Source organism: Mus musculus, chromosome 19 (genome assembly GCF_000001635.26).
Source record: "Mus musculus strain C57BL/6J chromosome 19, GRCm38.p6 C57BL/6J".
Classification (NCBI taxonomy): Eukaryota; Metazoa; Chordata; class Mammalia; order Rodentia; family Muridae; genus Mus; species Mus musculus.
In genome coordinates, this window is record NC_000085.6 from 46,182,112 (window position 1) to 46,204,916 (window position 22,805).

Here is a 22,805-nt window from a genome sequence, read left to right on the forward strand (position 1 = left end):
CTCCTGTAAAATAAAAAATAAGTTACATGTTTTCTTATTCCAAGACTTAAGAACCAGGATACAGCTACATTGAAATCAGAGCAAAACTTCAAATTCAAGTGTGCAAAGTTCAGTGCTTGATGTCTGGGACCCAGTCAAGGTCCTCTGGGCTCCACAGAATCTTGCCTAAGTCTGCTTCTCTAGCTCTGTCATCCACAGCACATACAGCTTGTCTCCTAGGCGAAGGTTGGTTCTACGCCACAATTGCTGCTGTCCTTGGTGTTCCTTCTGTGGTATTGGCATCTTCAAAATGATGCAACTCTGCTGAGCCTTCACTAAAAGCTTCTTCTGAGCTCTCTTCAGGGACTTTGACCCTGCCACTGGCTGCCAAGCCTTACCTTCTCTCCATGACCACTTCATCGCTGCTGCTTTCACTGCAGCTGAGCCTGCACATTCACAGTGTTAAGTCTCAGCTATTCTCTTCAATCTTCAAAAGCAGTACCACCTGGGAAACTCTTACCAAGGTCAGCTTCCAGCTGTCCACTGACCCTGAAGAGACACTTTCCAGAAGAGTTTGCATCAATAATACTGGTCTCTTCTTAATCACAGCTGATTCTTCAGCCCCAGGTGACCATTATCAATTGTCCCAGCAAAGCAAAGATTTCACTCTAGTTGTTTTGGCCTCTTGTTAGTCACAGCCTCAGATAACCAGAATAACAGATTCTTAATTCAAAATATCAGTTTCTCAAATAGTCTTTAAGGACCTGTGAAAATTTCCATTAAAATTTCACAAGCCAGGCTCCGTTGTCTGCAGGCTTTGTTTCTACCATCATCTCATTAAGCTCCAAACACGCATTCAGTGGCTTTTCTAGCCCAAAGTTCTAAACTCCTCCATAATCACCCCAAAACAACAAGTTTAGTTCTGTCACGCAGTGCCTCTCCTGGTTCTGGTTTATGTGTTAGTTACATGTCTATGGCTGTGATAAACCGCTGCAACCAAAGCAATGTGGGGAGAAGAGGGTTGTCTTTCCTTGCAGCTCTCAGTCCATCATTGAGGGAAGTGAGGGCAGGAACTTAGGGCAGGAACCAAACAGAAGCTATGGAGGAAGACTTCTTCCTGGTCTGCTCAGCCAGAGCAGGTGCTGCGTATACTTTCCAGGATCCCAGGGGTGGCATTTTAAACAGTGGGCAGGCTGGCCTCAAACTAATAGAGATTCTCTTGCTCTGTTTCCCAAGTGTTTGGGATTACATACGTGTGCCTCTACACTGGCTATGACATTGATAATTTCTATAATCACAGATAAGGTTCATAGATCTATTGTCCATCTATTTGTTCTTCCCTCTCACTTTCTCTCATTTTTTAATGTTTATTCATAATTAGATTCGGGTTATGTTATTTGGCATGAATCTACAGATCACTGCTAATACAGTAATGCTTTTATGTTGTCATAGCCATAGTTGTCATTTATAAGTGATACTAGTTTTAATCATCTAAGTATTGCATGGATTCTTTATTATATGGGTACTACTTGCTACTTAGAACCAATAAGCCATTTATAGGAGTGAATTTTGAGTAGTCTTTTTTTTTTTTTTTTTTTTTTTTGGTGGGCAGGGGAGAGGATCTAATATAGTCAAGACTAGCTTCAAACTTACTTCATAGTTGAGGATGACCTTATATTTCTGATCCTCCTGTTTCTGAGTGTCGGGATTACAGGCATGTACCACAAAACCTGTTTTATGTATTGCTGGGGATTGAACCCAGGACTTTTTGCATGATAAGCAAGCACTTTGCCATTTGAACTAAATCCTTAGCCCCTTTGTTTTTTTTTTTTTTTTTTGTTTGCTCTTTGGGGAGATTTACTATGCTGTTCAGGTTGGTTTTGAACTCATGATCCTCCTGCCTTAGACTTCCAAGTACTGGGATTATCACAGTGCACCAACATACCCAGCTGTAATGCTGTTCTTTTTTGAGGAAAATAAGTTACTGACTGAGCAGCAAGGTTTTATAACACTGTTGTTCTTAAAACACTGGGCAGAACCTTACAAAATGTTTTGTTGTTGTTGTTTGTTTGTTTTTAAACAAATGATAAGACAACATTAGAAGCAGCCAGAGTAAAGGTAGATGAAGAATTTAAATCATAAAAGTAAGACTTCACTAGAGAAAATAGAAGAGCTGATGAAAATAAGCTCCAGTGTCAAACTATTGCTCAGAACATCTGTTAAAGAAGTGTTCACACTGCCCACACGGCACCGGAGCTGGTCTCCAGGAGAGAGTCTTATAGAATGTGCCGTACTGTGATGTGTCAATCAGAAGCACTGAAGCTTCCTGAGTGAAGCCTGGCTTTGCACCTTTTGCCTTTAGATATATAACTCGCAAAGGTCTTAGAAATGCCGATGTTTTTCTGTGAACTGATATGTTGAAAATGAGCCACGGGCTAAGAGCTGCACAGCACCACACAGTATTATGCTGACTGTTCTCACCGACAACCTCTAGATCATGACTGAGTAATTGGGAAGATGGGACATTCTCCCCTCTTTTCCTTTGATAGGTAGAACAAAAGCTATTTGCCAATGAAGCACTTCACCAAATTGGTGACTTTTCAGTAATCCACTGCTAAGTATACAGTGCTACATCGACTTGCTGTTTAGTCTCCAAAATATTAAAAAATTTAGTGTGTAATCCTAGCAGTGGGAAGTGGGTTGGATAAGGCTGCCCCCAGCTATATAATATGTTTGAGGCTAGCCTAGCTATTTGAGACTTTGTCACAGAAAAAAAAAAAAAAAAAAAAAAAAACCATAGTTTTGATGTTTCCAAAAAGATTTGTCTTGAGGCTAGGGAGATGGCTCCAGTGATTAAGAGCACTGTCTGCTTTTCCAGAGGACCCAGTTTGATTCCCTCACAACCACTTCAGTCATAGGGGATCACACACCTTCTTCAGGCCTCTACAGGCGCTTTACACACATGGTGCACAGGTGTACATGCAGGCAGAATACCCATACATAAAAACATAAATTTATTTAGAAAAAGATTTGTCTCAATGAGGCTTGACTGGGTGGGGTCTTGATCATTTCCTAGAATTATGCTAGCATCACCCAGTGGCGATTTTTTTCTCCACTCAACCAAAAGCACAAATACTTGTTTTTTTAGGTCAGATGGCAGCCATATAAATCTTTTCTTTATTTATTTATCTATCTATCTATCTATCTATCTATCTATCTATCTATCTTTGGTCGTAGTGGATTAAACCTGGCAGCCTTGCCCAAGCTAAAAGCATACAAGTGTCTGCTACTGAGATGTATACCCTCAGGCCCCCTGTGTTTTATAATAAGTGGAATTGGCTTTAAATTCATCCTCCTATTTCTACTTTTAATCTCAGAACATTTAAAAGTATGTGGGGTGGGGTGGAAAGATGGCCCATTGGTGAAGGGTGCTTACTGCTCTTGTAGAGGACTTGGGTTTAGCTCTCAGCTCCCATGTGACAGGTTCCAATTTTCAGACTTTTATGGGCACTGTGCACATATGGTACACATACAAACATAAAATTAAAGGAGTGTTTTAACCAGGCAGTGGTGGTGTACTTTAACCCCAGCACTTGGGAGGCAGAAGTGGGCAGATTTCTGAATTTAAGGCCAGCCTGGTCTACAGAGCCAGTTCCAAAACAGCTAGGGCACAGACAAAGAAACCCTGTTTCAAAAAAAAAAAAAAATTCCACTCCCCCAAAAAGAACATTTAAAAGGGTTTAGTTGAGTTCATTGAGAAATTGTCCATAAGCTTTTAAAACCTATAAGGTTTGGAAATACCCCTGTCCCTTGAAGATGATTGAATGATTAGAAAATCGTTCCCTATTCTCTTTTTCTGTCACCTTTCCTTCCATCTTACCTACATTTCCCCTGTACTTTCTTATATTACCTTTACGGATCTCATTAACATACTGTACATCTTAGAAAAGAGATACAGGATTGCTTTTGACTATCTTTGCTATCAACAATAGGTTACAGATATGAGGGTGACTTTTGTAACCCTTGTCAGGTATTGGTCATATTTTCTTAAGAAAACCCTGTCCATTTAAAAGCAAGAAAAAGATAGATAAGGACAGAAAAGCAGATAGAGATGTAGATAGTAAGGAAGAACAGATAGAGGCAAAAGCAAAGGACTTGGGATAGGAGACCTGCAGTGGGAGAGAAGCACTGAGAATGCAGAGCCCTGAACCAGGAAGCAGGAGTCAGGTCTAGTTTGGGTTTTCCCTTTCAGTAGTGTGTTATAAGGTAGGATGAAGTGGGGCGCATGAAACATTCCCATGAGTTATTCATTGGATCTGCCTACTCAGAACTGAAGAGATCCCTCTATAATACAGTGACTTGACAGACTGATCCTAGTGGGTTAAGGTGGAAGAAAATATTAAGTGATGTGTCTTGGCTGGCTAGCATCAACAAGGTTATTTTTAACTTTCCTTTTCAGTCTTTTCATTGTTCGTGCTCCCTCACTAGCTACTATGAGAGCAGTCAAAATTAGCAACTACATAAAATGAAGTTCCTCTTGTCTCCCCAGTCACTTCCAAAATAAACAGGGAGTAGTAATACTGTCCGTATTTTGTCTCACTTTACTCTGAGGGCTAGCAATAGAGGAAGCATGGATTAGTGTGTAGTGATTTCTAGGCTCTGTCCTCTGGACGAATTCCCCTTTGAGAGCTCTAGCTGAGTGACAGGACCATGTGGCAGGCAGGAGTGCAGCTGGAGGTCTATCACGGGCACATTTGGGTTGGGTAAATATAGTAGGAGCAGGATGTCAGTGTGGGAGATGGATTGTTCTGGGAAAGGAAGTGTTGTCTTTCCTCTGAGAAACAATTTCCTGTACTTCTGGGAATTTTGCTTTCTTCTTCTTCTTCTTCTTCTTCTTCTTCTTCTTCTTCTTCTTCTTCTTCTTCTTCTTCTTCTTCTTCTTCTTCTTGTTCTTCTTCTTGTTCTTCTTCTTCTTCTTCTTCTTCTTCTTCTTCTTCTTCTTCTTCTTCCTTTTGAGGGCAGAAGAAGAGTTGGCAGGGGTTGGATACACTTGCTGAATTCTGTCTCTGGCTGTCTGTCTCTTCCTACATTTGAAATTGGGTGTAAAAATCAGATCTATTTCAAAAGTTAGGAAATAGACCCAATAAATAGCCATAATTTTTTTTACAGTTATACAAACCCTTACCTGCTTAAATTCTCTTTTAAAAAGTAACCATTCTTTCCTCAAACCAGACAGGTTGAGAGGCAAAAATAACCATACAAAGAAAATGAACTCTATTGAAAGTCAGACATGAAGCAGCAGCTGGCAGGAAACAGCTGGGGTGTTTCTGGGCGCTAGACTCTACCCCAGACCTTAACTCTTCAAGCTCTTCGTTATCTGAGCTGCTTAGAAGGCTGCCTACCTAGCAACACTCTGCATAAAAAACCTAAATCTATGAGAGATTATATATTACAATTAAATAGAATTTCATGAATTATAAATCATTTTTGCATCTAAAAATTCTTTGACTGGGGGCAGGGCTTAGTTGGTAAAGTGCTTGCCTAGCATGCATTGAACCCTTGTTTCCATTCTCAGCACCACAATAGAACACTGGTACACCCCTATAATCCTAATGCCTGGGAGGTGAAGGGAGGAGGGTCAGAAGTTCAAAGTCATCCTTTGCTATAATAGCAAATTCAAGGCCAACCTCGGCTATGGGAGCCTTGCCTCAAATCACAAAATGTATGAGTAGTGTTGCTAAGAATGTATGCATATGTGGGTTTTAGTACCTGTTTTCAGTTTTTTTTGGGTATGTACTTTGGAATGGAATGGCTAGGTCATGTGGCAATTCTATGTTTGCCAAATGATTTTCCTTCTTTTCCTTTACATTCTCAGAAGTACAGAAGGATTCCAATTTCTCTATATTTTTGCCAATACTTGTTGTTTTAAGTATGCTGGATGTGGTGGTTTGAATAGGTGTGGCTTCCATAGACTCATGTGTTTGAGTGCTTGGTCCATAGGGAACAGCGCTATTAGAAGGCAAGGTCTCGTTGGAGAAAGTGTGGTTTTGGAGGAAGTTTGTCACTGTGGGGATGGGCTTTGAGGTCTCCTATGCTCAGGCTACACCTAGTGTAGCACACAGTCCCCTTCTGTTTGGCTCAAGATGTAGAATTCTTGGCTCCTCTAGAACCATGTCTACCTGGATGCTGCCATGCTTCCCACCATGATGATAATGGACCAAACTTATGAAACCATAAGCTAGCCAAAATTAAATGTTTTCCTTTCTAAGAGTTACCTTGGTTCCAGCAACAAAAGCCTGAGACAATAGACAAGCACTCTACCCCTGAGTTATGTCCCAAACCTTTTTTAAAAAATTACTATCATAACTTCAAAAGCTTTTGAGACCTAATTAGACTTCGATAATAAAGCTCGTTCCAGTTTTGTTATCTTGGCAACATCTTTCCTGAAGTAACTGGGCTGGCTGTTCTTTGGGGCCCAATGTTTTAAGGTTTTAGTTTTTGTGCTTAAGAATTAAGAATGTGGAGGGCTGGAGAGATGGCTCAGCAGTTAAGAGCACTGTCTGCTCTTCCAGAGGTCCTGAGTTCAAATCCCAGCAACTACATGTTGGCTCACGACCATCTGTAATGTGATTGGAATCCCTCTTCTGGTGTGTCTGAAGATAGCTACAGTGTACTTACATATAATAAATAAATCTTAAAAAAGGAGTTAGAATGTGTTTTGAGTTAGGGTGTGGCTCCTTTGGTAGACTACCTGCCTGTTAGGCTTGAGACCCTGGGCTCAATCGCTTGCACTGAAAAACAATAACAACAAAAGACTTTCCCACAATTTGCAACAAATATAGTGATTATAGCTTAGAGGAAATGTTCAGAGAGGGTTGAAATCTGACTTGCAAAAAGTAGAAAAAGTTGCTGAACTTGATGGCCACCCTTTTGATCCCAGCACTTGGGAGGCAGAGGCAGGTGGATCTCTGTAAGTTCAAGGCCAGCCTGGTCTAAATATGACATCCGGGCCAGCCAAGTCTATATAGTTGAGACCCTGTTTAAAAAAAAAAAAAAAGGTAAAAATTATCGTTTGTTTCTGGGATGGGTATTATTTCTGGTTTATTCTGCCATTAGATTCCTTGACCACATCAAAGGCCAAATCTTGCTATACTGTAATCTCAGTTTGCTTGTAGATAGATTGCCACTTTTTCTGCCTGCTTATAAAATCAATCTCTTTCTCTCATTGGTAATAGTGATGGGGATCAAACAAACTCAGGGTCTTGCACATGCACTGAACTAACATGTACTGTCTTAGCCCTAGAATAGCCTAAAGAGGGAGTTTTAACTCCTTCACTGAAGTGTGATTGGTACCATATTTCAGTTGTTACTACTGTCTGGGGGTGGTGGTGGTGGTGGTGGTGGTGGTGGTGGTGGTGGTGGTGGTGGCGGCGGCGGCGGTGTGTGTATTGTCAAAGGTCAAGCCTATGACCTAACATATTGGGTTAGTGCAGTCTTGCCACTCTGCTATTAGGTTATATACTCTGCCCTTCCGCCACTACTTATATTAAAACTCTAGCCAGGTGTAGTGTTGCATGCCTACAGTTCTAGCACTTGGGAAGCTGAGGCAAGAAGATTGTAACAGGTTCAAGGCTAGCCTGATTTAGACTAGTCAGAGCTACATAGTGAAACCTTGTCTCCAAAAAGAGAGAGAGAGTGACGAGGGAGGAAAAGGAAGGAAGGAAGGGGGCATACTGGAACTACTGATTCCTTGCTTTTCTTTAGAAATATGTTTTTCCTTTTTTTCTTAGCAGTGTTCTTTCCAGTTTACATGTTGAGTGATAGATTTTTCTAACCTTTAGAAAGATGTTTTTTTTAAGTACTTAGTGTTTGTTATGTACATCCTTAAAATACTGTAAATCAGAATATATTCACGTATTTAATGCCACTATTGGTTGCTTTTTTTGTTGTTCAGTAAATTTGAGCCAGTTTCAAAGTACACAGATGGTAGTCACTGTAATATCCCTCCACCATCAGTACATTTGGTGTTAGGTTACGAATGTATTCTAACCACTTGATCAAAGTCAGGCTTTGAGTAAGTCAGGTGTGGTGAATGACAGGTGCGTCTGGATTTGGTCTTGAGAGATTTGGGGACGTGGAAAGCTTAAGAACCACTGCCCCTCCACCCCCGTAATGTACCGTGGTCTGTAATAGGTTGAGTTGTAACAGTCATTAAACCACTCCTCACAGTCCCTGTTTTCAAAGCTTATCAGGATGAGTTTGATTTAGTTATTTGGAACCAAAAAGGCAGTTGGTGGAGCTAGGTTCGGAGCTCCGTAGCTGTAATATATCAGAGATCAGACTTGGGTCCCAGTGGGATTATTCCCTGGGCTTTTATTTGCCTGGAAATATACGCAGGAGCCAAGCGGTATGTATGGCGAGCTTTGCTGGAATGCAAATTGGACACATTTTGTTGGAACCTGTAGGGGATTTTCACTGCTTCATAATTTTTCAAAGGTTTGTTATACAGCAGACAGCTACTGCCTCTTCTTTAAATCTGTAAATCCCCCTCTTTTTCCTGTTCTAAAGGTCAGATTTTTTTTGACAACTGTGTGCAGGAACAAGATTTGTTAAATCCCTTCATTTTTATTCATACAAATATCAGAATTCAGTGAACATCAGTTATACAGCATTTAGAGGTAAGGAAAACTCAGGGAGAATCCTGTGACTCTCAACTTAGTGTCAGGCGTATGTCTCTGGGGATACATTTGCTGCCTCAACTTTAACCCATAACTGATCTGATAAGAGACAGCCTTCTCATTGTGGCTTCCATGTTTGCAAAACCTATCTTTAATTAATCCCATGTCTGGAGAGGTAGAAGACAGGTAATCTAATTAGCAAGAGGATATTGTTTTGGGCTTTTCTCATGGAGGCTCTTTGACTCTGACAGTGCTTAGATTAGTATTGGGAAAGATAGGTAATTCCTTCCAATGAAGCCATCTTTTTATTCTTACTTTTCACTTTTAGTGATACCTTAGGCATTGCTCATTTTTAGTTTGAGGATGATTATTTCTAATTCCATTTATTTGTGCGTGTGTGTGTGTTTGCAACAGTGCATGCATGGATGTCAAAGGACGACTTGTGAGATGCAGTTCTCTCTTTCCATTTGGATCCCAAGAATTGAACTCAGGTTGTCAGGCTTGGAGGCAGGCACTTACTCGCTGAGGCGTCTCCCCAGACCAGATGGTTCTTTCTTACTTACTAGCTCATCAGATAGTCATGTTATCATACAGGACAGGTTTCCATCACACTTGAGTTTGATATTATACTGTCTATTGCTGTATAGCAGATTACCCAAAAATATGGCAGCTTAAAAAAAAACCAATTCAGGAAGTTTTTGGGGGTCAGGAATTTGGGGGCTACTTAGCTAGTAGGTAGGTTCTTTTAAGATAAGTCGGGGAGACAGCCATTTGAAGGCAGAGCTGAACTGGAAGGCTTGTTTCCAAGCTCACCATGGCCATTTGCCAGAGGCCTCAGTTCTTCATAGTGTAGGCTTCTCAGGACTGCTACCCACATGGAAGGTGGCTCACTCCTAGGTAGATAGTCTAGGAGTGACAGAGTGAAAACATATGTGTGTGTGTCACTGGAAGTGTCATGCCTCCATGCTAAGCACATGCTTTATCACTAAGCTATATCCCCAGTCCAGAATCGATACCTTTTTATTGTTTGCTAATTCATGCATGCATATAATGTTTTGATTAAATGACCCCCCCTTTCTCCCTTATTCCCCACTACTTCTCCCTCCCAACTTTATGTTCTCTTCTTGTTTGTTTTTGACACAGGATCTTACTGTGTAGTCCTGGATAACCGGGAGCTTATAGAGATGCACCTGCCTTTGCTTCCCATGTGCTGGGATTAAAGGCCTGTGCCACCATACCTGGTGCTCTTTTAAAAAAGATTCATTTATTTTTATTTTATATGTCTCTGTGCATGCCTGAGTGTATGTATGTACACTACTTGTGTACAGTTGCCCTCAGAGGCTGGAAGAGAGCATTAGATCCCTGGAACTGGAGTTAATGGGTGGATGTAAGCCACCTGATATCAATGCTAGGAATGTGGGCTCTGGAAGAACAGCAATTGCTCTTAATAGATGAGTCATTTCTCCAACCCATGGGCCCTTTTTAAAGAAACATTGAGTCCAGTTAGTGCTGCCGTGGGTGTAACGCTGTCTTCTGGAGCATGGGGAGCATTTCCAGGGCCACATCCCTGAAGAGAACCAACTGTCTCTCTCCCAGCAGCCGTCATTGGCCAATAACTCCTTATCTAGGAGTGGGCCTTTGTTTGACCTTCCCTCACCCATGCTAGGGTCTTGGTGCATACAGTCAAAACTGATGTAAGTTCACGTGTCAGGAAAAGTTTCACTACCTCTGGTTCGTGCAACCCTCTTAAAGATCCTGGAGCCTGGTAGGAGGAAGTCATAATTTTTTTTCTTTAAAAAATATTTTTGTTTCAGGCACATACATTTAATCCCTGCACTCAGGAGGCAGAGGCTGAGAGATCTCTGTAAGTTCAAGGCCAGCCTGGTCTACTGAAGTTCCAGGACAGCCAGGGCTACACAGGTCCTTCTCTCTCATGTGTGTGTGTGTATGTGCGCGTGTGTGTGTGTGTTTGTGTATTGTGTGCGCACATATTTATGTTTACTTATTTTATGTGTATGATTGTTTTGTTCATGTGTATATCTTTGTACCACATGTGTGCTTGGTGCCTGTGGAGGTCAGAAGAGGGAATTAGATCGGCTGGAACTAGATTAGGAGTCTCCATGTTGGTGCTGGGAATTGAACCCAAATCCTTGCAAGAGCAACAAGTTTTCTTAAACACTGAGACATCTATCCTGCCCCCATACTTTCTTTTTATATTCTACTTAAAAAGTAATGTATTATCCTTTCTGCCTTAAGTTTGGTCACACAGACTAACTGACCCTGACATATCTGAGAATGGATCACCCAGGATCACTAGAAGTCCACAGTAAGATAAATTGAAAATTATGTATGTTTACTGGGATTTAAAAATTGTTCTATTTTTGTGGATTATTTATTTGTCTAGTGTGTGTATATAGCTGAGTACATGTATGCCATGGTAGGTGTGTGTGGAGTCAGTTCTGTCTTCCCATCATGTGGATCCCAGGGTCACCCAGCTTGGCTCACTTTACCCACTGAACTATCTTGCACGTCCTGGAGTTTTTTGGTTTTTGTTTTTTGTAAATGTTATTTATTTATTTTATGTAAATTAATACACTGTCCCTGTCTTCAGACACAAACAGAAGAGGGCGTCAGATCCCATTACAGATGGTTGTGAGCCACCATGTGGTTGCTGGGAATTGAACTCAGGACCTCTGGAAGAGCAGTCAGTGCTCTTAACCGCTGAGCCATCTCACCAGCCCTCTGGAATTTTATTATATGAAAATTACATCCACCTTGTACTTCCCTCTTTCTGTAACCAGGTGCCTCTTCCACTATTTCATGTCTCTGAAATTAGCCATGGTGCTTATTGCAAATGTGTATGTAAATATTGCTTCATGTTTCAGTTGCTTCCTCCCTCTTGTAATTCCAGCCTTGTTCTTTAATATAAGACTAATAAACATTATCTGTCCATTTCCCTCCTCCCTTTTGGTGGGCCTTCATGGCAACTAGACAAAGAAACCTTCAGCCCTTAAGAGGCATATATTTGGATTTAAGTAATCGTTAGCACCTCTTCAAAACATTTGCCACTGAGCCTTTAGATTTTGGTGCAAATGAAGTAAACTGAACAGTTATGGGGGACACTATGGCTCTTTTAGACTAAGATAGATGTGACAGTTTTGTTTGTTTGTTTTTGAGACAGTCTCCTGTATCCCAAGCTGCCCTTGAGCTCAATATGTAGCTGGGCTAACCTTGACATTTTGTGTCTGTGTATGGTGTATGTATCCATTTTTGGGTGTGCACATGTTTACGTAAATGTGTTTGTATATAATGGAAACCAGAGGTTGACTTCTGGTGCGTTCCTTGATTGTGTGCGTGTGTGTTGCCCCAGGAATTGAGTCTGGGGCCTCATTTATGCCTGGTAAGCACTATACAAGTTGAACTTTACCTTCAGCCTGCTGTGGGGTGTTTTGAGTTCTTACAGAGAGGTGCCCATGCATCACCTAGTTTATTGAAGTATAGAAACAGGTCAGGGTGCTCATGGTAGCAGTGAGTGTGAAGAATAGGCAATCCAAGATGTAAGAAGGGTAGATGAGGACAAGGCTGACACAAGACCTATAAATACCTTAAGGTCTCATTTAGTGCTTTGAAATAGTAATTAGGTCATTTTTATTGTCTTCTCCAAGTTATTTATTGGTTGGCTCTGAAAACAAGGCATTAGAACTTTTGGAGAAAATGCTACTGTCAGTGACTCACAGAGACCGGATAGAGGGCTGGGGTATAGCTCAGGTAGTAGAGTGCTTTCCTACTACCTGATGCACAAGGCCATGCAGTCCCTAGAACCTCACAGACCAGGTGCATTACGCTTTTAATCTCAGCACTCAGAAGCTGGAGGTAGAGGAGGCAGGAGGTTAGGAGTTTGTTGTAGTCAGGGTTTCTATTCCTGCACAAACATCATGACCAAGAAGCAAGTTGGGGAGGAAAGGGTTTATTCAGCTTACACTTCCACATTGCTGTTCATCACCAAAGGAAGTCAGGACTGGAACTCAAGCAGGTCGGGAAGCAGGAGCTGATGCAGAAGCCATGTTACTTTACTGGCTTGCTTTTCTGGCTTGCTCAGCTTGCTCTCTTATAGAACGCAAGACTACCAGCCCAGAGATGGTACCACCTACAAGGGGCCCTCTCACCCTTGATCAGCAACTGAGAAAACGCCCCACAGCTGCATCTCATGGAGGCATTTCCCCAACTGAAGTTCCTTTCTCTGTGATAACTCCAGCCTGTGTCAAGTTGACACAAAACCAGCCAGTACAGAGTTCAAGGTCATTTACTGCTATATAGCAAATTCAGAGTCAGTTTGGGATATACCACCCCACACCCCCAATCTAAAAAGTGCAGATTCTGGTCAGCCTTCTCTTTTTTGTTTGTTTTATTTTTGTTTATTGAGACAGGTCTTACTGTGTAGTCAGACTAGTCTGTAACTCAGCTGGCCACAGCTTCCCAAGTGCTAAGATTACAAGCTTGCACTACCAGGCAGAGCTCTGTCCTGCCGGTCACAGACAGCTCTGTCCCAGTGAGTTGATGAGGTGTAGACACTGAGGGCTGGGACCTAGCTGGAGATAATACCCAGCTTCCTGAGCAAGAAGTGGGGTTCTGAGCAGTGAGAGGACCTGACCTTGTCATCATGGCTCCTTACTGACTGGCCACATGACATGGGAGCAAGCTGGTGAGTGTTGCTCTCGCCATACTGCACCATTAGCCCGTCTGTCACACTCAGACGCCTAGAATGCTTTCTTTAAAATTAATAAAAAATTTTATATGTGTATGTCTTTTTGTGTAGGAGCTGTCAGAGTCCGGAAGGGTCATTAGGTCACTCTGGAGCTAGGGTTAGTTGCAGGTGGTTGAGAGCCACTGGACATGGGTACTTGGGACTGAACCTGAGTCTTCTGCAAAAGTTCCAAACTGCTGATCCGCATCTCCAGCCTCTCCTCCTAGTTTTGTTTTTGTGTTTGTTTTTTTAAAATGAGGTTCTAGTTTTTAATATTCTTTTTTGGGGAGTGGGGATAAGGGTCTTCTTGTTTTCTTCTCTAAAATAAGAAAATTGGACCAAATGATTTCTAAAATCCCTAAAGCTATAAGATTCTGAGGCTCTGTTGTCCTCTCTCATGCAACTTTTGAAATATTTTCAAGAGGATTCTATTCCATATAAATATCATTATGGTATATTTGTAATGAAATTTTTGCTGTTGAAATATTACAGAGTATAATTTAAAGGAGAAATATGTACAGTCTGTGCTTCTCAGCCTTTGGAGGCAGCCTGAAACCCAGTTTCCTTTTGTATTTCTATTGTGTGTGTTGAGCATCTTGAATCAGGAAATCCAAAATAAAAAATGCTGTGAAATCTAAAAATGTTAGAGCAATGACATGCCTCATATAGAAAAGTATCCACATCATTTCATGTTGCAGAAAAAATACATGAAGTATTATAAATGTTGTATAAAATTAGCTGCAGCATATATACATATATATATGCATATATATAATATATTGGAACATAACTGAATTTCGTATTTAGACTTGTGTCCCATCCCGAGGTATCTTACCATGTCAATTAAAGTATTCCAAAATCTGAAAAAAATTGAAAGATTTCTAGTCTCAAATATTTTGAATTAAAAGGTATTTAATCTGTAACAATGTTTTAAAATATGGTTTCAGTTATTCTTAGTAAACTAATGTATTGCTATTAAAAAGAAGTAAATATATACCAAGTAGGATAGCTGACTTTCAGTCTGTGCTTCTTTATTCTGTTCTGGTTAGTCTGACCAATAGAAGAAGAATAAGGCCAGCGAGATCATGGTTTGAGCAAGATTACATAGTTTATTAGCTGGGAAAGCTAGAATTTAGGTCTACCAATTCTTTGTCAGTTGTTGATGCTTCTGAGAAAATTGTTGATCTGACTCAAATGAGAAAATGGGGCTTGGCGGCTGGAGAGGTAACTCAGAGTGAAGAGCACTTGCTGCTCGTACCATTCCCGGCACCACATTGGTGTCTGACTACCATTGGCAACTCCAGTTCCAGAGAGTTTGACACCTTTTTCTGGTCTCGACAGGCACCCAGCATGCATATGTTTTACAGATACATATAAACAAAACAGTCATACACATAAAATAAAATAAAATAGGTTGTTTTTGTTTTTAAAAGAAAATGAGGCGTGGCAGTTTTTTTTTTTTCCCTTAATTAGGTATTTTAAACGTTGTTGTTTGCTTGAGTAGTTCTAGGGATCAAACCATAGTCTAGGGCATGTTATGCTCATGCTGTACTATTGAGCCACATCCCTAGCCCGTCTGACTTTAGCTGTTTATTTTTAGAACACTGGCTAGAAATTTGGCTTTTCTCTTTTATGTAAGGTGATAGAGATAAGACATTCCGTTTTAAAGCCTAGTAGAAATCCCTTCCCAGTGATGATAGCTTTAGTTCTTCAGATGACAAAGACTTGCTGATGGGTAAGTTATAAGTATAAAAGTTAAAGTTAGGCAAAGAAAAGATTGGTGTGTGTGTGTGTGTGTGTGTGTGTGAGAGAGAGAGAGAGAGAGAGAGAGAGAGCATACAAATGTATATGCATGTATATAGAAGCAAAAGAGAAACCTTGGTGTTCCTTAGGCAACCCATATTGTTTTTTGAGATAGGGTCTCTCACGAGCCTGAAATGTGTCAAGTAAGTTGGCTGGCCAGTGATTCTCCAGGGTCTACCTATCTCTGCCTCCTTAGGCTTGGGTTATAGCCACATGCCAACATACCCAGCTTCCTTTACATTGGTTCCAAGGATCAAACCAAGTCCTCCTGTTTGCAAAGCCAGTGCTTTGTTGACTGAGCTCTCCTCCTAGGGCTTCTCTCCACCCCCTACTATTTTGTAGGCAGAGACTCCTGTGTATCCCAGGGTAGTCTTGAACTTACTAGGGCGCCAAGTGCTCCTTCTCCCTCTAACTCAGTTGTTCTCAACCTTCCTAATGCTGTGAGCCTCTAATTCAGTTCCCCATGTTGTGGTGACCTTGACCCATAAGGACACCACAAGAAAACCCACAGAATCAACTAACCTGGTCTCATAGAGGGTCCCTGAGACTGAACTAGAGACCAGGGACCCTGCATGGATCTGACCTAGGCCCTCTGTATATATGTTATGGTTGTGTAGTTTGGTTTTCTTGTGGTACTCCTCTGACAGTGGGAGCAGGGGCTGTCCCTGACTCTTTTGCCTGATTTTGGAACCCTTTTCCTCCTACTGGGTTGCCTTGTCCAGCCTTAATATGAGGGGAGGTGCCTAGTCTTATTGTAGCTTTATATGCCGTGTTTGGCTGATATCCCCTGGAGGCCTGCCCTTTTCTGAAGGGAAAGGAGAAGGAATGGATGGGAGAGAGTGTCTGGGAGGAGAGGAGACGGGAAACTGTGCTTGGGGTGTAATGTATGAGAGAAGAATAAGTAAGAAAAATTGTTTTGGTTGCTACTTTATATCTGTAATTTTGCGACTGTTCTGAATCATAATGTAAACGTCTGTGTTTTGTGATGGCCTTAGGTGTGACCCCTGTGAGAGAATCATTTGATCCAGAAGGGAATTGAGATTAGGAACCATCGCTCTTACCTCTTGAGCCCTGAGATTACAGGTGCATGTCCTTATGCCTCATTTGTGTGGTGCAGGAGAGCAGACACAGGGCGTTGAGTGTACTAGGAAAGTACAGTATGAACTGAGCTACAATCCCAGCCCTCTGATTGCAGGTGGACTTTAACTTTTGTTTAAAACTTTCATTCTCTCTTCCAAGTCCAAAGTACTAAGCAAGCAGCATAATTTATAACTTGCCAGCTATGCAGAACGGTTACTTGTATGTGTGTATGTGTTGTTTGTGCATATGTGTGCATGTGTATACATATATATGTACAGGCTGAAGGCAGGCATCAAGTGCCATCCTCAGTTTTCTCCATCTGACCAGGCTGGCCTCAAATTCAACAGAGATTTCCCTGATGCTGCCTCCTGAGTTCTGGGATTAAACATGTGTGACACTATACTGGTCCTCGTTTTGTTTGTTTGTTTGATTTTTTTATTTAAGATTTAAAAAACTGAATATGTGTATTTATGTTTATATTGGTGATTGTATGTAAGTGCAATTGAATCCCTTGGAGCTAGAGTTACAGGCAGTTGTGAGCCCCCTGGTATGGATGTTGGGAACTGAACTCTGGTCCTCTGCAGGCGGTGGTATTGAGAGCAGCTGAGTCATCCAGCTCTTTTACAATTAGTTCTTTGAAACAGGGTTCACTGAACTTGGAAGCTCACTGATTGGGCTAGCCTGGCTAGCCGAGTGAACACCGGGGTTCCGCCTGTGGTTAACCAACACTAGGCTTAGAGACTTGTATCACCGCACCTGTTTTTTACATTAGGACTGGGCATCCAAACTCAAGCTCTCAACTTGCATGCTAAGCACATTATCAACTGGGCTATCCTTCCTCCCATGACAGATCCTCTGTAAGGTGCTTTGCTATAAAGTTATGGCTAGATTTTGCTTCCAGAGCAAGTTAGAAAATCAGGATTTGAGCAGTATAATTTTATATATTTTATTTGCAGCCTTAATTTAAAAGTTGACTTTGTATTTCTGTGACAAAGTACTCCAAAGAAACCAGAAAAGGAGGGAATATTGACTCATAGTTTCAAATATTTTAGGCCATGGTCGTTTGGCTTTTGTGTTTCTGAGCCTGTATGGAGGCAAAGGATCATAGTGGAGAAGGGATGGTAGAGCAGAACTGTTTGTCTCATGGCAGCAAGTAAGCAGAGAGAGTGAGGAGGAGCCTGTGGACAATCTTTCAAGGCACTGCACTTCCCGGTGACTTACTTACTTTTACTAGGTCCCACCTCCTAACAGGCCATGTAGCTATGAACCCGTTAGTGGACTAATCCATTGGTCAGGTTCGCTCCCTTGTGGTCCAGTTACCTCTCATTAACACCAGCAGCTGAGGACCAAGTCTTCATCACATAGGAGGGTTTGAGAACTACAGAGCCAATCTGTAACACCTACTAAACTAGACCTGGCTATCAAAGAGCTAGTTCTGTACTGACGTAGGTTCACAAGAGTAAATATCATTTGAAGCAAGATATATAGAAAGCACCAGAAGAAAGTAGATTGAGTCTTGAGGATGGATTTGAATAGTCTTTCTACAATTCTAGTCTCTAGAGTCCTTTTTTTTTTTAACCTTCCTATCTTCCTCCTAAATACTTATATATTTTCCTGTTTAGACCCAATGGATGTCAAAGAGAAAGAAATGACCTTATAAAATTCATTTGTGTGGAGAACTTGAAGTTACTTCGGAACTTGATAACTTTTAGAACCATACTCTGTTTCCCTAAAGAACCTCCTAATTTTTTTAAGCCTGATAGTGGTGGTGCATGCCTTTAATCCCAGCACTCAGGAGTCAGAGACAGGTGGATCTTTGATTTGAGGCTAGCCTGGTCTACAGATCAAGTTCAAGGACAGCCAGAGAGCTACACAGAGAAACCCTGTCTCAAAATCAAAACAAGTGAAAAAGAATTCTCCTCTAATTTTTTGTTTTGTTTGGTTTCTGAAACAAGGTCTTGCTTTATAAGCCCAGCTTTCCTGAAATTCACTCTGTGGCACAAGTTGGCCGTGAACTCAGTCCTATTGGTTCCCCCTCTAGAGTTGTGGAGTTACAGGCATATGCCAATATCTGGGTGTAAGAACACCAACATTTTGTAAAGAAATTACTCAAGAAAACCACTGAAGGGCTGGTGAGATGGCTCAGTGGGTAAGAGCACCTGACTGCTCTTCCAAAGGTCCGGAGTTCAAATCCCAGCAACCACATGGTGGCTCACAACCATCCGTAACGAGATCTGACGCCCTCTTCTGGTGTGTCTGAAGACAGCTACAGTGTACTTACATATAATAAATAAACAAATCTTTAAAAAAAAAAGAAAACCACTGAAGTCTTATTATGTATATTAATATTTACATGTAATATAAAGTACATAATTTAAAAATATTTTCCTCTAGGTATCTAAATTATTGGAACAAATACTGCCTTAAATTGCGTTGAGTAGGGCTGAAGAGATGGTTCAGCAGTTATGAATATTTGCTTCTCTTTTAGAGGACTTGAATTTGATTCCCAGCACCCACATTGAGCAGCTCAGCACAGGGTCAGAAACACAAAAGCCAAGTGATCCTGCCATCCAGTTCCAGGGGATCCACTACTCCTTTCTGGCCCCCACAGTACCTGCACACATGTGGTACACTGTTACATCAACACAAAGTAAAAAAAAAATTGAGTTGGGTACCTGAAATCAAAGAGTTGAGACCAATAGTTTTAAAATATATTCTAGGGGCTGGAAAGATGGCTCAATGTTTAAGAGCACTGACTGCTCTTGCAGAGGACCATGGTTTGATTTTCCAGCACCTACATAGTGGCTCACAACCAACTGTAATTCCAATTCCAAAGGATCAGATACCCTCTTCTGGTATCTGTGTGCATTGTACACATGTTGTGCACAGATATACATCCAGGCAAAACACTCTTACACATAAAATAAAAATAAATAAATTCTTATGATTTTTAAAAATGTAAATATTTCTAGGCTCAGCATGGTAATATATGCCGGTAATCCTGTGATTTGATAGACAAGGGGCAGGAGGATGAGTTCAAGCCCAGTCTGGACTGTATTGAGAGACTCTGTCTCAAAAATAGAAAGGTAAAGCTATTATCTAAAATTAACTATGAGTTTATCTCTATTTACTATTTATAGATCCAACTATACAGGTTGGCACCATGTCGTATAATAGCATCAAATCTCTTTTTAATAAAATGTCTTTTATACTCTTAGCAGGGATCAGGCCATCTAATAACTTAATTAAGTACTAACATATTTTTAGTTAGGCACTTTATTTGGCAAGATTTTATTGGTCTTATGTAATATAGATGGCAATATTATGTCAGGCACTTTGCATATATCATCTCATTTAATCTTTTCAAGAATATTTCAAAGACCAGAAAGGTGTCTTAACAAGTGAATACATTTGCCATGTAAACCTGACAGGCTTAGTTGTCACATGGGTGGGTCCCATGGTTGAAGGCTGTGTGATTGACTCCCTAAAATTGCCTTCTGACCTCCATGCTCAAGCTCTGTCTCCACACACTCCTCAACAACCATATTTGTTTACAAAGAAAGTATTTCAAGATATGCTGTGAACATTTTATGTAAGAGAAATAGGGTCCAAAGCAGGGAGAACCTTTAGGTCGCATACTTAGTAAGTGGCAGAATGGGTACTCTAAGTATGGGCCTTTTCACATACAGTTCCTGCACTTGCCCCTGCCTCTTGAGGGCCTGAAATTACAGAAGATAAACAAGTCTCAGCCTTATTTTTGGCAAATACAAAACTCTTATTCTTTGGTTCCACAAGAGTGCTTGATGTTTCCATCGAGATCCTAGGCTGCTCTCTCTTCCGAGAGCCTTGGAGAATACGTGCAAACTGGCAGAGCAAGTAAGAGTATAGGTTCTAGATTAGAGGTGTGCAGATCTGGTTTTGAATCGCAGTCTCCTCTCGATGACTTCCAGCACACTAGTTAGCTAATGTTAGCCTCGGTGCCTCGTCTGTAAAATAGGGGCCGTGTGGAGTACAACTTAGCAATAAGGAGGAATGAAGGTTGATATATGTTTAATCTTGGATAGAGCTCAGATCCAATCTGAGTGACTGATTCTGGCCATATGGTACTCTGACCAGGCAAAGCTATAGAAAAGGGAACAGCACTCAGCAGGAAAAGGGGCTTCCCATGAAGCCCACCTTCAGTCCCATGATGGAAGGAGAGGAGCCTGTGGCAAGCTGTCCTCTGACCTCCACATATATGCACGTCACACAAATAAATTGAATTCAAAAATTGAAAAATCTAAACAATAAATAAGTAAACAAACAAAAAAAAAACCAGGTTAACTTGTATTTAAAAAGCAACATTGTGCTATAGTCAGCAGCAGGTAGCAAACATATCATTGTCTGCTTACACTTGTCCACAACAGCTTTCCTGACTTCTTCCCTGCACAGATGTAGAAGTGAGATCTGTTGTGATTCTTTTTTTATGACAGGGTTCTCCATAGACCCTGAAATGTGTGTATTAACTCAACTTTAACCTCACAGCCTATATTTTGATAGATATAGGATAAGGATAGGTAAAAGATAATGACTACCAAGGGATGATGAAGGGACTTTTGAGGTAATGAAACTGTTCTACAGCTTCACTTTGGTAGTGTTTACATGAAACTATATGTGTTAAAATTAACAGAAAATCTGTTCCACCCTTCAAATCAATTTACTGTGTATTAATTTATAAAGCAAATTAAGCAAGATGTGGTAGTATGGTCCCAGCTACTCAAGTGACTAAGATGGGAATATCTCTTGATCCCAGAAATTTAAAACTAGTCTAGGAAACAGTGAGATCTCATCTCATTAAGAAAATAGCTGGATGTGGTAGTGTTCATCTGTAATTGCGACTCTCAGATGGTGGAGGTAGAAAGATGAGGAGCTCAGAGTTATCCTTGGTTACATAATGAGTTCAAAGGCAGCCTATGTTACTTGAAAGCAGGTCTCAAAAATCAAAAATCACAAAAGGGCTGGAGATGTAGCTCAGTTGGTAATTTGCCTTATATGTTTGAAGTTCTGGGTTCAATTTTTTAAAAAAGATTTTATTTATTTATTTATTTATTTATTTTATCTATATGAGTACACTGTTGCTGTCTTCAGACACACCAGAAGAGGACATCAGATGCTATTACAGATGATTGTGAGCCACCATGTGGTTGCTGGGAATTGAACTCAAGACCTCTGGAAGAGCAGTCAGTGAGTGCTCTTAACTGCTAAGCCACCTCTCCAGCTTCCTGGGTTTAATTCTTAATAAGACACAAACTAGATATGGAGGTGTTAGCATGTAATTCTAGCACTTGGGAGGTAGACTGGTGGATCACAAGTTCAAAGTCATGCTTGGCTACATAGAAAATTTGGGGTTTGCTCTAAAATTTTTTAAATATAAAAATAATCGACTTATCCATGAAAATGAGTATATTCAAATAGTGATAGCATTTTTACTTTTTTTTTTTACCTTTTTAGATTTATTATTTTATTTGTATATATATTTTGACAGTATGTATGTCTGTGTACTCTGTGGGTGCCTGATACCTGTGGGGGTCAGAAGAAGGTGTTAGAGCCCCTGAAATTTACTGGAGTTACAAATGGTTGTGAGCCATCATGTGGGTACTGGGGACCTGGAGCTTTGAAAGAGCACTAAGTGCTCTAAACCGCAGTCTCATCTTTCCAGCCTTTATACTTATTTATTTTTTAAGAAATATTTTATATCTATTTGTTTTATAGTTAAATTTTTATAAGGTCATTATAAAAAATAAAAATAAGATAGTGTAAGTAGAATAGTATCACAGTGCCTACCTAGTAGGTAGTATATGTTAAGTATTTTTGTTCTTTTTGACATTATTGGAAGTATTTTAAATGTAGCGACATTCATTGAAAGGATGGCGGAATAAAGTTCCATCCCATCCACATGAGTAGAGTCAGAGAACAGAACCCGAGGAACATGAGTCCAGGGGAGCGAGTTTTCACATGACTTGGCAAAGGCCTTGAGCTCTGGACGGTTACGTGTAGCACTTCTGCAATGACAGTTGGCTTCTCATTGTTCTTCAACAAAATAGTAAAATAGTTTTGGTCTCAGAAGTTTCAGCTTCTTTCCCTGGATTCAGACTAGTCTGCAGTGTGGATTGAACAAATTGATTAGAGAAGGAGCCGGAAGTGTTTCTCATACTTAGAAGTATAACTGGCTTATATAACAGCTGCAGCTCCAATGTCTGTCTGCTAGCCACAGCCTTTGGATTAGATGGGGACAACAGTAGGAGAGCATAGCTCAAAGCTCTCTCTCTCTTTTAAGTTAAGGTCATAGTGACATTATAGTTATACCAGCAATGAAAAAGAGGTTGTAAGGTAAATTTTAAAAATACTTAAAAAAAATTATGTCTGTATATGTATGTCTGTGTGTGGGCATGAGCACATGGCTACTCTGTGAGATCAGAGGTGTCTAAGTCTCCTGGACTTGGAATTACAGACAATTGTTAGCCACTCAGTATGGGTACTGG

General features: G+C 40.7%; 1 protein-coding gene across 4 annotated transcripts in view; it reads left to right on the top strand.

Moving 5' to 3' along the window:
• Gbf1 (golgi-specific brefeldin A-resistance factor 1) overlaps window positions 1-22,805 on the top strand; it is a 134,002-nt gene that overhangs the window by 29,603 nt on the left and 81,594 nt on the right. The gene's annotated exons all lie outside the window — the stretch shown is intronic.